Source organism: Bos taurus, chromosome 16 (assembly GCF_002263795.3).
Source record: "Bos taurus isolate L1 Dominette 01449 registration number 42190680 breed Hereford chromosome 16, ARS-UCD2.0, whole genome shotgun sequence".
NCBI classification, from domain to species: domain Eukaryota; kingdom Metazoa; phylum Chordata; class Mammalia; order Artiodactyla; family Bovidae; genus Bos; species Bos taurus.
The window spans coordinates 26,412,196-26,430,829 of NC_037343.1; the positions used below are offsets into that span (position 1 = coordinate 26,412,196).

The following is an 18,634-nucleotide window of genomic DNA, read 5'->3' on the forward strand; positions in this document are numbered from 1 at the left end:
CTACAGATAAGGATTTAGAAGTCAACTGAGCTTAGTGTTAGTGTTAGTCGCTCAGTCGTGTCGAACTCTTTGTGACCCCATGGGCTGAGCCAGGCTCCTCTGTCTGTGGAATTCTCCTGGCAAGAATACTGGAGTGGGGTACCATTTCCTTCTCCAGGGGATCTTCCTGGATCACGAGTCGAACCCACATCTCCTGCATTGGTAGGCGGGTTTTTTGTCACTGAGCCACCAGGGAAGCCTGAGTGATTCACTTGTTGCTTGCTAAGTCGCTTCAGTGGGTGTCTGACTCTGTGCGACACTATGAACTGTAGCCCACCAGGCTCCTCTGTCCATGGGATTTCCCGGGGAAGAATACTGGAGTGGGTTGCCATGCCTTTCTCCAGGGGATCTTCCCCACCCAGGGATCAAACCCGGGTCTCCCTCATTGCATTGAGGTCAGAGTTAGCTAAAATGACTCGGGAAGAGTGTTCTAGATGAAAGGGCTGGGACTTACTTAGAACCTTGAAAAAAACCCATATTTAAAGGGGAGGCCAGAACAAAAAGCCAACAAAAAGGCAAAAAGCAATATGCAGTAAAAAAAAAAAAAAAAAAAAAAAAGCCTGGATGAAATACTACTTAGAAAACCAAGTTAGAAGAGAGTTTTGAGAAAGACTAGTTTGGCATCAAATTCTATACAAAGATCAAGTAGAGTAAGAACTGAAAAGAGGTCTCATTTGCCAATTCATTAGCAACCTTTAGTAAGACCAGACCCTGTAGAATGGTAAAAGTGGAAACTAGGGTTTCGTATGTTGAGTAGTGAAAGGCAAATGAGAAAGCAGAGGAGTAAAAATTAAAAATATATTTATACACTGTATTTATATACTTACACTGTAATCATACATTTATTAAGAACTGGCAGTGAAATGAAGGGGATAAGTAGGGGGGCACAAAATCGTGTGGGTTTCAATCAACCACATGATCGGGAGCCAAGAGCAGAAAATCAGTGGGAGTGGGGGTAGGGGTCGGGGTGGGCAGTTATCGATAGGGAACCTAAGGAGAAGTGTTTTCATGTGGGGTTTGCTTTGTTTTATCAGACGCCAAATAGTGGAGAAATCAGCAAAATGGAGAAAGTTACAATGCTCCTATTAGAATTAAGGTTTAAGAATCAAGGCAGAGATTGTGGATTTAAAGGAGTTCATTGATACTGAGTCCAGAGCAAAAGCAGGAACCATTGACCCAGGGGGTTACAGGTTAAGATGCACATTTCTGAGAACCTGGATAGGAGCACAGAGGAGAAAAGGGTTCCCAATAAGTCTTACTTGTGGCTCTTGCCGTGTTTTAGTGTGTATTCTTAGTCCTGTCTACTGCTTATTGTGAATCATTCTTGGAAACAACATAAATATTAATAAGTTTATCCACATAGTCCACTTTGTATAATTCCAATGAGTGATGTCCCAAGAAATAACAAGTTTCAATAGCAAAATAAGTTCTTAAATTGGCGATTCAGACATGTGTTTCTATGTTATGTTATTAACCTGCTAGGAGATCCGAACATTATGTACTTCCCATACTGTCTAATAACGTTTAGGTTTCCAGTGTTTGGTATTTTCCACAGGCTATAATTATTTGTAAATACATTAACAGAACAAATGCAAAGAAATGTGAATGTGGCCATGTAATACTTCACCATGAAATCAGAATCTGATGTGTCATCTGAATTAGCAAAGCACCATAGTATAGTATGACTTACCAGGTGGCGCTAGCAGTAGAGAATCTGCCTGCCAATGCAGCAGATGCAAGAGACACAGGTTTGGGTCGGGAAGATCCCCTGGAGTAGGAAATAGCTACCCATTACAATATGCTTGCCTGGGAATCCCACGGACAGAGGAGCCTAGCAACCCCCATGGGGTTGCAGAGAGTCAGACACGACTGAGTGACTGACCACGCATGCTCACAAGTATAGTATATGGTTCCATTTACAGAGTTGTAGAACCGGCAAAAGTATTGTATGAATGCAGAAATGAGATCATTGGTAGCCTTGAGTGGGATACACTGGGGAGATTGACTATAAGAAGGTACAAAAAAACTTTCTGTGGTGCTGGAAATATTCTGTAGTTTGACTGGGTTTGTAGGAACATGGATGTATCTATCCATTTGTGAAAATTCATTCTACTATATACTTAAAATCTGTACTTTCTATTGTGTGTTAAATTATATTTCAGTAAAGTTGGTTAAAAATAAGAAAATGATGAAATTGTTTTTAAAATAGTTAAAATATTGCTAGCATCTAGTTTTGTGTATTTTTGGAAAAGCATCTGTCACTTAAATTTATGGGGAGTTGGTCTGTATTTCTAGGATGCTTTATTAAACTTTCTGAGAGGCAATTCAATGATCCTGTCATGAATAATTTAATTTTGCACCTAATAGTTATAGTTAAATCCAGAAATAATGAGGTAGACCCCATTCCCTTGAGGAAACATTTCTTAACATCCATAGCTTTCACTTTGATTTGAATGTTTTTATATCTTAAAAATATGTACCAGTTTTATTATATTTACTCTATTGTATTTTCAGAGGCTAAAGTTTTGGGGAGTTTTAGTCAAACTACACATGCCTTAAAAATAAGAGTATACCATTTTCGATTTACTTTCAAAAACATTCTAAATCTAATCTGAATCACAAGAATATGTCTTTTTCAATCCAAGTCTTAAATCTTCAGTCAGTAGTGCATTTTTACTGTCATTTTTTCTTTGGCTTTGTGTCTTGATGTCCTACAGATGAATTGTTGACATCCGATTTTCACTAGCCATGTTCTTTGAGGAAAAACATAAGCTTTCTTATTAAATCTTATTTGTAAAGTTCTGGTCACTTTCTCAGGGATTATAGCTCTTAGTAGATGGAAGAAATTTAACTGCAGGGACATAAACTTTGTTTTGAATGGAAAAAGTCCATACTAGCTGATATATTATAAAAGTTTAAACCAGTATCAAAGTTTCTTTTTCAGAGGTGGTAAAGAGAATTTTTTTTTTAATTGAGGTCATACAGCAGAGAAGGAAACACAATTATTGAAGTTTCACCTTTATTTTTAAGAATGTGGCATAGAGTGTTCTTTAAAGAGTAAAAGTGATTCTGTTGAAAAACAAACGGAAAATTCTTAGATAATTTATAACTTCATAATTTATAACTCTCCTCCTGCTGAATTTTTAGTTTAATAATAGCAATAATAATCTTTTTCAATTAAAAATGCCTAATGGCTTAAAACATGTTTAGACGTGTCATCTCATGACCTACACATCAGAGCAGCTCACTGTGAAAGATATGGTTTTCATTTTTAACAGATAATGTGTGAGGTTGCATCAGGTTTGGCTGTATTACATTACTTTCATTCCCTTACATCTGTCTCCTATATATCTGAGCTCAGCTTTTGACTAGCTTAAATTAAATTATCCAGTTAGTGTACTTGGGTTTTTATTCTGGTTTTTCTAAGCACGCACTTAATGCTGAGTTAGTTTAACTCTTGTACTGTTTAGTCTTTAATGTTTCTGGAAAAAAGACTTAAATGTTTTCTTAGTAAATAAATTGTAAACACCTTTCAAAGCAGCTTCTATGTAAAATAACACTTTATATGAATATAGCCTTTTTTAGTTGATTCCGACAATAAGGCCATAAGAAAACCAAAGTTCACAGAAATTAAGTTTAACACAGTCTTTCTATGTCATTGTGCTCTCTCCCCTAAATTTCAACCTATTGATTTTAGAGGGGAAATCAAGAAAAAAGTGCCTCAGATTCTAATGCTAAGAAAAAGTTTAAGATACTTTTTAAGGTGATTTGCTTTCAGTATCTGCCTGAGAAAATTAGAACATGTCTTCTAAGTTGAGGAATTATCTGTGATTTTCAAGTTGTGAAATGGTCAATAGTAATTAAAAAATGGTTGAGAGTAATTATGATCATTAATTCTGAGTTTTATGTGGACCGAGTATGCAAAATAAAATCTCCATTTTAATTATGTGTTCACTGCAAAGGGTGAGGGCCTTGTATTATATTGCCTGCCTTGAAGGAATGAGGGTATTTAATTAAAGCAAGAGGAAATTCAGTGTTACGTACTGTATAAAGCTGGCTTTTGCTGTAAGAAAAAATTTCAGAAAGCAATTGTTTAACACCCTCAAAGATTTCTGACTTTGAATTCAAATAATTATGAAGTTTAATAAAAGTATAATATATACTGTATAATTAAGAATTTAGTAAGATTAATTAAAATAAGTAAAATTCAAGTGGTTTAATTCCTAAAAGTACTAATAGGATTCATGTGTTGGATAGTATACATTTCCTTATTAACATAAATCCTGAGATTGAGATCGATAATACAATGGTTACGAGTTTAGGCTCAGGATTCAAACTGCCTAGGTTTGGAGGTCAGTCCTGCCACTTTCTCATTGTATAACCTGAGATAAGTTTTATTTTTCTCATTGAGAAATGAGGTTAGTCATAGTAATTGCCTCTACAGGTAACAATGAGGATTAAATGAGATAATATATGTGAAGAATTTATATCGTACATTCAAACTCAACATGATACAGTTAATGTGGATTATTATCTATGATATATGAGATACCTAAAAAGGAAATCCAGTTGATGAGTGGTTTTGACTTTACTGCACTCTTAAGTTTGTTGATTTTCAGTACTTCTGTTTTCTTTCTTCTGTTGGAAATCCTAGTAATGGATTAGTCAGAATATGGAAAAGTAGTGACTCTCAACAAATTAGCAAACTGGATGACACATAACTGGAGAGCAACACCCAAAATAACCAAGAACCTACTTTAAAAAAAAACAACAGACTTTATTTTTAGAGCAATTTTTTAAAATTAACAGCAAAATTGAGAGGAAGATACAGGGATTTATCATACAACCCCTTTCCCCACACATGCACAGCTTCCTCGGCTTTCAGTACCCCCACCAGAGTAGTATGCTGTTACAAATGATGAACCTTTGTTGACACATCGTAATCACCTGAAGCCCAGAGCTTACATTACAGTTCACTCTTGGTGTTTACATTCCATGGGTTTGTATAAGTACTCATCATAATAGTATTATATAGAGTATTTTCTCTGCCCTAAAAACCTGTGCTTTGCCTTTTCATCTTTCCCTCCTCGCCTCAACCCCTGGCAACCACATTTTACTGTCTCCAAAGATTTGCCTTTTTCTAGAATGTCATATAGTTGGAACCAGTCAGATTGGCTCCTTTTACTTGCTAATATGAATTTAAGATCTCTTAGTTCTGTATTTTCATGGCCAGGCAGCTCATTCATCTTTAGGGCTTAATAATACTCCAATGTCTGGATGTACAGCAGTTCGTTTATCTACTCATCTACTGAAAGACATTTTGGTTCCTTCCAGAATGTACTTTTAGTGCATTAAAATAATTCACCTGAAAAATTAGAGAAAGGAGATCAAGATAAAATTAGTGAACTATGATCTCAATTGATCACAATATGATTCCAATTAGGTTAACTATGATCTTATTGTAAATAAGCTATTATCTCAACTAATTATATAAACAGAGAACTGAGGGGGAGCTGAAGTTAGGTGCTTTGTCTGGAGATTTGGGCAATAGCTCAAGGGAGATGTGGACCAAGAGAGGTTTTGGTTTGTTTTGTTATTTTAAAATGGGAAAAGTAAAAGCATGTTTGTAAACTGATGGGAATAGTCCACTAGAAAGAGAAAATTTTATGAGGAAAATGAAAATTGTTTGACAGTGTTCTTTAGTAGGTGAAAGGAATGGTATCTCGTACACATATGTCATGGTTAGCCCTAGATATGAGAACAGTTTACCTCCAGAGGAGATGGCAGAAAACGAATTTGTGTAGGTGAGTAGCTGTGATGACAGGCAGCCTTGGAAGTTATCTTCTGATTGTTTGTGTAGTGAAATAGATACCCAGGTCATGAACCCAACATGAGGATAGAGAAGGATTTGTCAGAGGGATGAAGGGCCAAGAAAAGGTTTGAAATAGTCGTCTCTAAGAGAAAATACTAACAGTGACCAGAGACGAAAGATAGGTTTCGTACCAAGAATGAAAATTAATATTGACCCCAGATTTCTGGTGGCTCAGATGGTAAAAGTGTTTGCCTACAATGTGGGAGACCTGGGTTCGATCCCTGGGTCAGGAAGATTCCCCTGGAGAAGGAAATGGCAACCCACTCCAGTACTCTTGCCTGGAAAATCCCATAGATGGAGGAGCCTGGTAGGCTACAGTCCATGGGGTCACAAAGAGTCAGACACGACTGAGCAACTTCACTTCACTTCAGACTTCTTGCTGCTGCTAAGTTGCTTCAGTCGTATCTGACTCTGTGCAACCCATAGATAGCAGCCCACCAGGCTCCCCCGTCCCTGGGATTCTCAAGGCAAGAACACTGGAGTGGGTTGCCATTTCCCTCTCCAATGCATGAAAGTGAAAAGCAAAAGTGAAGTTGCTCAGTCGTGTCCGACTCTTAGCGACCCCGTGGACTATAGCCCACCAGGCTCCTCCATCCATGGGATTCTCCAGGCAAGAGTACTGGAGTGGGGTGCCATTGCCCTCTCCATCAGACTTCTTAACAGATGCCAAAAGGCTGTGGAATAATGTCTTCAAAGTACTGAGGAAAATATTTAAGAGTATGAGTGAAAAGAAGACATTTTGAAATGTGGAAAGATTGAAGATATATACTATTCAAAGATTTTTGCCAAAAGAGCTACAAAAGCATATGTTTCAACTGGAAAGAAAGTGAACCCAGATGGAAAGTGTGAAATGCAAGAATCAATATGAGCGAAGAAAAATGGGTAAATATGTTGCTGTGATTAATTGTAAACAGTAGGTTTTTTTTTTTAAGTAAGTTTTAAAATGTAAAGTTGTATATTTAAATATAACTACTAATACAATAACGTGAAGAATTTGGAACATAGCTTTTTATTTTATCAAGTACCTGAGTTACTGTGTTTTCCCTTTAGGATGAGAGAGAAAACAAAAGCTCCATAAGCTGGTTTTAAAGATCTGGTGTTATTTAGACTGGAAAGGAAAAAGAGTCTGTTTATTCCTTTCCCTAATCAGGGAAGATGAAGCTAATAGTTGTTGGACATTGGCTGAAAAATATTCTCATGTCCTTTAGATAAAGGCCTACACATCCTTAGAAATCACTTGAAACATGGAAGGTGTTGGATTACCTGCCATTGTGAAGTTTTTCGTCTCTTATTTTTCCAAAGCTAAAAAGTTATCTCCAAAATATATTTATGGGAGCCTTCCTAAGCCTCTGCTCTTAAGTGATCATTCAGTGTTTGGTCTGTTACATTGTAAGTCATTACTGAGCCATTTATTGTTATGTATATACTAACATGTTTTTAGACTTTTTCATTCTCAATTAACATTAGCATTCTTTTTAAATTGATTGATTTTTACTTTTGGCTGTGCTGGGTCTTTGATGCTGTGTGTGGGGTCTCTCCAGTTGTGGTGAGCAGGGGCGTACTTTCTAGTTGCAGGATGCAGGCTTCTAACTGTGGCTTCTCTTGCTGTGGAGCACGGCCTCCAGGTGCACCAGCTTCAGTAGTTGAGCGTGAGGGCTCAGTACTTGTGGCCCATGGGCTGAGTTGCCCTGTGGCATCCGGGATCTTCCCAGACCAGGGATTGAACCAATGTCCCCTGCGCTGCAAGGCAGTTCTTCACCACCGGACCACCAGGGAAGCCCAATACTAGCATTCTTAATGTTCAAAAGAGGCTAAAAGTTCATTTCTGAAGTCTTTTCTCTTATTATGGTACTTATATTAAATTTAGAAGGAATAATTTATCTTTAATTTATTCAGGAGCTCGTGTCCTAATAAAGTGATTTCTACTTATTATATTATTGGAATAGTTTATTAACCTTATTAAACTATATTTTACTATGTTACTAGAAAAATATAAAGTATACTCATGCTGTGAGTGATGTATGCTGGTAAATGCAAATCCTAATTTATGTTGAGGCTGATCTTATTGACATTTTAGATGAGGATTTAATTGTTAATATTTCTAAAATAAAGAAATTAAATAGCTGCCATAAACCCTTTTAGGAACAAGCTGGAACATAAAAATGCAAAAATGGATTATGACATAGTAAGTGTTCTGTTGGGTTAACATTTTATTTTAGTATTAGTTGAATGATTTAAGAAAAATTTCTTCCCTTCAATGTTAATTCCAAATCAGGCTAGTATGAAATACATGTTAGTAATGCTCAGAATGGAAAATATACACCTGTGGTAGAAGAATATGTCATAGTAAATATGTTTATACAGCTGTGTGGTAATGTTAGTTATTACAGAGTACATTTACAGAATCATGTAATGAGACTCATTTTCAAACAACCATTAACTTCGGCATAGAAATAGCTAATTAAAGAATAACTTCATTTTTCAGATGCAGACTATATAAGCAGTATCTAGCATCACTGTAGCTATCTGCAAACTCTGAATGCATAAGTTTGATTATAAGTATATGTTAGCTAATTTTTGAGACATTACAGACTTCTATAAGACTATGTTTTATTTATAATTTATGTTTTCATTGAATATAATGCCTACTCTTAGTACCAGACTGAGTTTCCATTAAACTTTATTGCACTTACATGGACTCTTCTGTCATGCTTTAATAAAATTATAACATTGATTTAATTGGGTCTGTGTGAAAGCTTCTTTTAGCATTAGTAATTCCATTTATTCCATGGGGTTATTAGTTTTGGATAACTTGTATGACTTCATTCAGATTTGTGCTAGAATATGAATAAATATTATTTAAAATTTAAGTAAGCATGAGTAAAAGCAAATTTTAAAATGTACTCATAGGACTTTGAGGATTTAAGAAATATTAGATTCAAAAGAGTGAGTAAAATGTTACCATTAAATATGTATTGCTATAGTGTTATCTATAGAAATATTTTATATGAAAAATTTAAAGGGCATTGAGTAGTTTCATCCTTTTGTCTAACTTCTGAGCAATTGTTGTGTGATCTGTGAAACTCCAGAGACAACAAGATGTAAGGTTTATTTTCTGCCCTCAAATATTTCAGTTTTCTTTTATCTGTAGAGAATACCAAGCATCAACTTGTAATTACTAGCACTTTTTTTTTAAATTTTATTTTATTTTTAAACTTTACATAATTGTATTAGTTTTGCCAAATATCAAAATGAATCCGCCACAGGTATGCATGTGTTCCCCATCCTGAACCCTCCTCCCTCCTCCCTCCCCATACCATCCCTCTGGGTTAGCACTTACTTTTTTAAAGCCAATTACGTGAGAAGAAGATATTGCAAATCTATTCAGCTTATACGTAATGGCATCTTTTATTAAACCCTTAACTCTTTTTACAGTAGATTCTAACTTATAAGAGGATCCCCTATCCCTTCTCCAGAGGATCTTCCTGACCCAGGAATCAAACAGGGGTCTCCTGATTGTAGGTGGATTCTTTACCAGCTGAGCTACCAGGGAAGCCCTTATAAGAGGATAAGGAAAGAGAGTATAGTAAGTTAATTGTATATCCATTTCCACTTCTGGAAAAACCACTTCAAAATGCTTTTGGGGGGTCAGAAGTTTTTGATTGTTTAAGGAATCTAATTTCTAAGAGAGATTTAGAGTCATGGGGTATTTGGTGTTGATTCAAGGTTAATTATGGAAGATTTGACCTCAGCTTTTTTCACAGCACCAAGCATAGTAACTAACCCATAGAACCCACTATGGTGGTACTTCACAAATATTTATTGAACTACTGAATGAATAAATAACCATTGATTAAGAAAATAGTAAAAATTTATTGGCAGAAAAAGAGAACCTCTTGCAGAGGGTGAATAGAAGTGGCAGAATTGTGAAAGGGTTTGCTTGGTTGGACAAGAGATGAGGTCAGAATGAATGAGGAATCTGATTTATAGAGGGGCTAACATTAAATGGAGTAGCTTTAGTAAGAGAGTGGTAGATACTACATAAATGTCTGGTCTGAGGAGAATTCATTTGATTAGCTTTGTTAGTTCAGTTGCTCAGTTGTGTCCGACTCTTTGCGACCCCATGAATCGCAGCATGCCAGGCCTCCCTGTCCATCACCAACTCCCGGAGTTCACCCAGACTCATGTCCATTGAGTCAGTGATGCCATCCAGCCATCTCATTCTCTGTCGTCCCCTTCTCCTCCTGCCCCCAATCCCTCCCAGCATCAGAGCCTTTTTCAATGAGTCAGCTCTTCGCATGACGTGGCCAAAGTACTGGAGTTTCAGCTTTAGCATCATTCCTTCCAAAGAACACCCATCAGCTTTGTAGGATATAGTAAAAAGGGAAAGAAGCTAGAGCAGTGCTTCTCAAAGTTGGCGCCTCAACTAGCCGTTTCAGCATCCTCTAGGAGCTTGTTAGAAATGTAAATCTCAGGGCCCTAACCTGAAACTAACAAATCAGGATCTGGTGGGGAGTGGGGAAGGGGAAGACCCAGTGATCTGTGTTTTAATGGATCTTCTAGAGAATTCTGATATCAGTAGGCTCATCAGGTAACAGCTAACAGTCATGAGATTAGGAATTCTATAAAAGAGATGACCACTGAGGTCATTTCCAACTGTAAACTGAATGATATAACAATTTGATGACCTAGTGTAGCTGTGCTGAAATTACTAATCGCTGAATGTACAGAGTTTTAAATGAAGTAGAGATGTTTGTACTTTGGTGCAGTAACCTCGGACTTTCATCACTGCTGGTGGAAGGACACTTGTCTGTTTAGCCAGTAGTAACTGAAGACTTATTTGTGAAGTATAATGTCAATTTTTTTATGTTATGGTGGGAACAAAACTAGCTCAGAGCAGAACAATACACTTCCATTTGCTGTGTTTATTCTCCTAAAAGGTAAACTTCTAAGTCAGAGAGGTCCTATGATGGACAGAGAATTAAAGGCAATTGGGTATTTTTAAACATTATTTCTTTTGAAATCAATAATCTAATGAACTTGCTTTCTCTGTACCAAGCATATGTCAGTGAAAAATAAAATCAGAAGACCATTTCCAAAATCAAAGACCATTTTCTCTTGGCCAGTGCTCAAGACCCTGGATGGATTTTTTTATTCTTTGACCTTTTCTTTTTCTTTCTTTCTTCCCCTCCTTTTTTTTTTTCCTTTCTTTAAGAATACTTGGGGATAATAGCTCTACTTTCTGTGATGTTATTGTACTACACTTTGTAAATGTATTGTATCCTGTTGTTTCTTGGTGTGCTTTGGAATACCTTTTCTTCTTCCTTAGAGTATACTCCTCTTAAAAAAAGCTTCTTGGGGTGAGTTTCTTCTGGGAATGATATGTGAATGAATTTGCTAAATGAGTATGGATTGATGCATGTTAATTTCTGTTTCTGATTCAAGATAAACTTTTCTTAGAATGATATCACCATTAGTATATTGTATGTAGAGAACAAAGGGATTCAGGAAGAGATAAATCAGACACTATGGTTAGTGTTTTATGCCAATTAGCTCACTCATTTTCTTAAAATTATAACTATTTCAAGCTTATTATGAATTACACAGAAGTTATCACATTCATGTGATTGACATGCACAGTATGGTTATTTTTAATCAGAGCAAATAAAACATATTCTACTTTGATTGTTTATGAATGTGTTAGTGCTCCTCTATTGTGATTCAAGATTCCATTGACATATTTTCATATATACACATTTATTTGTACTTTTTGTGTGAAAGTTACTTATTGAGAATCTCTTCTATGTTTGGCACCATACTGGGCACCGAGGTTCAGACAAAAGACACAGGAGAGTTCTGGTCAGGCTTGGTCCAAATGACCTGTTTCAACACCATCCTCCACATGGCAGTGGCCGAATATAAAAAGAGAACAAAAATGTCATAGCTGACTCAAAATCAAAACAAACATTTCAGATGACCTGAAAGTGATCAGAAATAGAAAGTTGTTGGTACGACCGGAACTGTTAGCCTGCCAAGCTCCTGGCCAGAAGGCAGAAGGTTGTTCAGCTGCTCCTCAGAAGATGGGAAAGGAGCCAAGCTTATTGCTTAAAGGAAGGAGTGGAGTGAGGAGAACCCTTTCTCCCCAGCCTGATTTCCATTATTGTGTCTGAAGCCTGAAAAGTTGCCAGCACTGCCAACTTTGGGAAACCATAGTGTTGTTAGAAGCTGTGAGTTAAATGGAGAAAGTAGGATAAAAGCACAGTTTAATGATCAGAAACTGAGTTATTTTGTCTGCTGGCTCTATATATCCCTAATATCACCGTAGAGGTATAGTTTTTAAATGTTATCGTCTGGACTGTTTTAGAGCTAAGAATTGTACAAAATCCGGTTAGGAGAGGGAGCAAGTGCAAGCAACTGCAAAAACAATTGTCAGGAGAGGGGAAGAAAGGAAAACTGGGTTAAAACAAAATAAAAAATACTCCCATTAAAAAATGAGCCTGCAGTACCAAAAATACAAGTTTAAAACTCCCCCTCTGCCAAAAAAATTTTTTTAATTAGAGTTGAATTCACTACTATGCAATTTTAACGAAGGTTGTAAAATAAGTATGTTCAAAGAGCAGAGGAGGTAATATCTCAGATTTTCCAGAATTGCTGAAAGCTATGAGTCATCACATCAAAAGTGTACCCGGGTACTAAACAGGGTTGTTGTTGAGTCACTAAGTCGTGTCCGACTCTTTGTGACCCCATGGATTGTAGCCCTCCAGGCTTCTCCTGTCCATGGGATTTCTGGAAAGTTCATGGGATTTCCCAGGCAAGAATACTGGGGTGGGTGCCATCTCCTTCTCCAGGGGATCTTCCCGACCCAGGAATCAAACCCGAGTCTCCTGCATTGCAGCTGGATTCTTTACCCCTAAGCCACCACAGAAGCACCCCTTACCCCCACACTAAACAGGGTAAATAAAGCTAAATCCACATCAAGAAACAATAATAGTAGAACTGCAGCAAACAAAGGAGAAAATACGAAAACAGTTGGGAGAAAAAGGCTTTACCTAAAGGGACTTAGTTAGACCTATACTAGATTTCTCATTGGCAACATAGATGCCAGAAGACAGAACTAACAGCTTCAAAGTTCTGTTAGAATAGATAGACTTTTGTATTCTGCTAAAGTATTATTCCAGAATGATAGCAAAATTAAGAAAATTTCAAGTGTATAAGAGTGTTCACTATTCACCTAACCTCCTGAGAAGAAATGCTAAATTAAAGGTGCACTCAACAATCAGAAAAGTTATCCCAGAGGAAGGGTGTGGGCACAAATACAAAACAGTCCTGAAGTTGATTAAATATGTCAGCAAGGTGTAGGAATCCTGTCTTTGAGAATGTATGTACATAATATATTAAACAAGAACATTAATTATTCTCACTACAAAAAAAATGTGCTATTATAACACTGTGAATATCCAATACATGTTATAGAAACCAGTTGTTTGGTAGACAGAAGAGAGAATGATCTCTGTGAGGCAGAGCAGTCTAAAAAGAGAAAAGGAAATTTACCTGTACCTTGAAGAAATAGGTAGAATTCAGCTTTGTCAATGTCGTGGAGGTGAGTAGGGAGAGAGAAGGAGCAATATGAGCAAATTGTATGTAAGTGATAAAGTTGAGAATAGTTTGGCTGGGCTTGAGAATTTATGTAAGAGCATGATTGGGAAGGTTCTTTTTAACCCTTTGGAACCCTTCTGGTAGGCAAGGGGGAATCTCTGTATTGAGAGTAATGGGATGGCATCGTTTTTAAAAAGTTGACTTTGTCTAGTCAAAAATCTAGTATTTGTGCTCTATAAATGATCTATATACATTTCTTTAAGATTTAATAGTAATTGATTTAGTGGCTTTCCTTTTTTTTTTTTTCCGGTCAATTCTTTTTTCTCAAGCTGTGTTTTCTTTTTTCCTGATGATTAGGTTATTTGAAAGCCTCCATCTCTCTTATGTTATTTTAATGTACAGTTAAACCTATTTTTCATTTTGTCCCAAAGTTGATCTTTAGACTGAATAAATGCTCTGTAGGTAACAGTAAAGGTATCATAGTATCAGAGATTGTCTTCTCTAAACCAAAATCTCTTGCTGTTTCCAGTTTGAATTGTCTAGGAGGCAAAAGGACTGGGAAAATGTGGATTTACATTTGTTTACATTTGTGGATTTACATCTGTTTCAAGTATTATGAGACTGTATAGAGCAAAGCTAAGGAACTCTTAAAAGGAAGGATGCCATTATCTGGTGCCTTTTTATTTCTTTGGCAGATGAAAGAGATTATTTTAATGAAGAAGTGAGGTGGTGATTGCCACCTCGAGAAGTAGCGAGGAGTGGGTGCATGGTGGCAGACAAGAGTTAGCACTCAATATGACCCTTGTCCATAGGTCAGAGGAGGCTGACTCCCATCTCTGGTAGTCCAGTAGTCCTCTGTTTTTCATAAGCTCTTACTAATGTGCTTTAATCAAGTTCCTGTGTGTTCACAATTACAATGAATGTTATGGGGTTACACAGAAAGTAGGCTGGAATTTCAAGAGGAACCATAGTGTACAGTTCAGTTCAGTTCAGTCACTCAGTCGTGTCCAACTCTCTGTGACGCCATGAATCGCAGCACGCCAGGCCTCCCTGTCTATCACCAACTCCCGGAGTTCACCCAGACTCACGTCCATTGAGTCAGTGATGCCATCCAGCCATCTCATCCTCTGTCGTCCCCTTCTCCTCTTGCCCCCAATCCCTCCCAGCATCAGAGTCTTTTCCAATGAGTCAACTCTTTGCATGAGGTGGCCAAAGTACTGGAGTTTCAGCTTTAGCATCATTCCTTCCAAAGAAATCCCAGGGCTGATCTCCTTCAGAATGGACTGGTTGGATCTCCTTGCAGTCCAAGGGACTCTGAAGAGTCTTCTCCAACACCACAGTTTAAAAGCATCAATTCTTCGGCGCTCAGCTAGTGTACAGGAGTGCTTAATTATACCTCTGCAGTAACCGTAGATATGTGGAATGTTGTAGTTTCTTCATTTGTATTTTTTTCTCCTAATAAATTGTTTTTATTTATTAAGCAAAGCAAATAAATTGTTTTTATTTATAAAAGCAAAGATTACCACGCTGTGTTAGGTTACAGCATGAAACACCTAACTTTTCTTCTGCCCTATCTATTTTCAGTGTTGTATTTTCTCTTTTTCCTCCAGTTTTCAATTTTCCTCTCACTGCCTCCATTTCTGTCTTGCTTGTTTTCATCCCCATTACTTGTGTGTGTCTTGAATTTATCACCCCAATACTACGGCCATTTTCCATTTCCCATGTTCCTTTTACCATTTGCCTTCTGTTACTCCTCTCTTTTATATCCATTGGCTTTAGTTTCCTCATATGTTAAACTCTCTTTCTGTACAAGAGATTTCTTAAAGTTAATTATAGGAGGTTGACTCATGTATTAATCAAATTGTTCCTTTTAATTTTATTCTCAGAACTTATGAGGCAGTAGAAAATAAGAGGCAATCATACTATATTCCTAAGCTTCAGTAAACTTTTGTTGAACTTATTTGGTTATTTGAGGTTTCACTAAAGAATGTGAGCTAGAAAAATAGCAGAGTGATAGGAAAGTGCTTTCATGTCTGAGTATTGACATATGAGGTAGTGGGAGCAAGAATGAAGTATCGCCGCCATATGCAGTGACGTGATCTTGGGATACGAGACAGTGTGCAGGACTCAGCCCACAGAACTAGATTTTCATAGCAGGAATGCTAAAAACAGAAACACAATTGTACTTTAAAAAACTTCAAACTATACTTCAGAGTTTTAGAATAAAGTAAAAAATATTGACTGGAATTTAGAATGTTAAGATTTATTTTGATGTAAAAAACACTGCCCTCCACCCTTTCTCCTTGATTCTTTTTTTTTTTTCCTCCTTGATTCTTGATCACTTGTATTCTCCTTAAAAACTTAGCTATGAAATAGTTTGAAGTGAAATATAAAATTAAGACTGAATCATTTTATAAAAAACATTAAGAGTCAAGCAAATACATTAATAGATTAAATTTGCTTTTCATGGATGAGATAATTTGCTTTCGCACGTTAGCTTGTATGTATATATCTGTAAAGAGCAGAGAGAGCGGACATGTTACTCTTATATCCATATTATCTAAAATATGAACTTCCATGTTAGAGAGTTTATTTGAAAAAGAAGTTGGTTCATAGCATATTAAAACTACCTGAACTATATTCTCTTTATTTGCTTAGCACAAGATTTTACCCTAGCTGGTCTTCCTTTGCCTCTTTTCCTCTACTTTTATTTAAAAAAAAAAAAAAAAAAATCACTTGTCTTAAAAAAAAAAGTGACACCAAGATGTTAGCATTAAACATTTAGTATAAAAGTAGATGAAAAATAAAATAGGAATCTTTTCTTAGTATTCATCTTAGAGATAACTTTTATGAAATTTGAAATTCAAACATTCCAGAGCCAAGGAGAGATAACTTGTTTTATTCCCAAATTCATACTTGAAATGGAAGTAGTTTATTTTTTAAAAATTCTAAACAAAAAAATGGATATGGTCTGCTCGTATAACTAATACTGTTACATGTTTCTCTTACTCATGTCAGTATAGGCTTACTCTGATGCCAGCTGATCCAGAGAAAATCATTAAAATCTTTGGGCTGTTATAAAATTCTTTGGTCTTCTATTTGAAGTTAGTTTTGATCAAAGGGACCAGTATTTAATTTTTTTAAAGGAACTTTTAAAAAATAAAAACTCTTCTAGGGAGACTTCGGCATATCCACAGTGAAACCTTTCATGTATACTAGTACCAGAAAACAGAAATAAATGTGTATTTCTATATACAAACTTAGTTGATTTCAAAATGTATTATACCAATGAGATATTAGTTTTATGCTCTGAAGTTGGGATCAGAAAAAAAGTATTTTTCTTGTGATCTGGTGAAATCTGTGCATTATTATTAATTTGGATTCGAGTTTCCTTTGGACTAGTTCAAGGGGCTTTGCCCTCAAAGATAAGATAACATGAACACCAGGACCTTACCTCCTTTTTCAATCTTCTCACCTCCCCCCTTTTTTTCACTCACCCTCTTGGCAAGGATACAGAGTTATTTATCACTGTGAGAATAAGCACTGCCAATATTGTTGCCCTCTTAGGAGGTATAATGACAGAGCTTGTAAAATTTAATCTCTGACAGTGTCAAAAAATATATATAAGGAAGTTTAGATCGTAGTAGCAAAGACTGAGTATCTTTCATATACTCCTGGATATATAAAATCTGAGTTTAGCTCTAGCTGTCCTGGATACTGTTTGAATACTAATTGTCAAGTATGTATCAAAAGTAACTATCATTGCAAATAATCAGAGATTAAAAAAAGCAGTTATTTCCAAAAGTTGGGCTTTTTTGATCTAAGCAAAAGATGTATCTTAGCTTTATGCAAGATTAGGGATCATTTTAGAAATTTCTGACTGTTACACTTGTTGCTCTATAGAGGATCTGAGTTGGATCCTTGATGCTGGGTTTGACTTGTTGCAAAGCCAACAGGGTGTGGATGCATATTACTAAGGCATTCCGCTTGGCAAAGAAAGGAATGAGCACGGCATGGCCTAATGTCCCAAAGGGATGGTGAGGGGGAGTGTGTGATGTTCCTTCACTGTGACTGACGGCCGTGCTGACAGTGTACTATGTAAGGAACTGTGACTTGAGGCTATTAGGTAAAACACATACTTAGCAATTCTTGGTCATTGACTGAGATATCCAGGAAAGCAGTCTGTTGGGTGACTAACAAGGTGGATGCCATAATTTAGAAATAAAACAAAGAACTATTTAGTTCAGTTTCTCTGACTCTTCAGTTTTTTTCATCCTTCATTCTCCTGAAGTATGACACTTCCGTTGACAGTTCTTTGTGAAGTCTAAATACTGAAAAATAACATTGATAAATTGGTAAATATTGATAAATATCACTTCTCTGTCTCTTTTTAAGGCAGAGGTTGTCTTGGTGGTATTCTGTTGTTAACATAACTTGGAACTCAGATACAGTGATCTGCTTAGTAAATAGTGTACTTTCTTGATGTCAGTAATTGTGTAAGTTTATTTCGTTGCTGCTGTTGCTTTGTATTCAGAGTAATGGAATTCCTATCTCCTTTGGTGTTTCTTTGCAAAGGCAATGCTTGAACCTATGCTTGTTACGTATCTGTCGTGGTAATTTTTAATATACAATTAGGTTTTGAGTTTTATTATAAAGGAATAGAAATATTTAAATTTGCTTTAAATATTTTTTCCCTATGTTTTTGTCAGAAGTTTTGTGATCTTGAATTATATGAGTACCTGGAACAAGTTAGCAAAGAAAGTTGTGGGCTTGTCTTCTCTCAAGATGTTTAAGGTTAAGGATGCCTCAACTGGCTTGTTTTGTCCATCCCCAGTTATAGTATCTTAAGTTTTGGGGGATGCCAGAATCTAATGATACATGTCACAGCCCACACATGCTGGTTTGGTATGGGCATTGGACAGTTGTCTTGTTGTGTCCACACTTCCCAACACTGGAGCTGGAGAATTTACCAGTACATACCCAGGAGGTCCGTTCTGGCTGACAGCCCAGAAAGGTCTACCATTCAGGGATGGTAATGACCATCTAGAGCGTGCTTATACTTTCTTCATTTGAGGTTATATGAATGTGCCAAAGATGCCTTGTTCTTGAGGAGCACCAGTCATGGTG

At 36.5% G+C, this 18,634-nt stretch overlaps 1 protein-coding gene across 3 annotated transcripts in view; it reads left to right on the forward strand.

The window, feature by feature from the left end:
- Positions 1–18,634, forward strand: part of DISP1 (dispatched RND transporter family member 1) — a 221,790-nt gene that overhangs the window by 115,684 nt on the left and 87,472 nt on the right.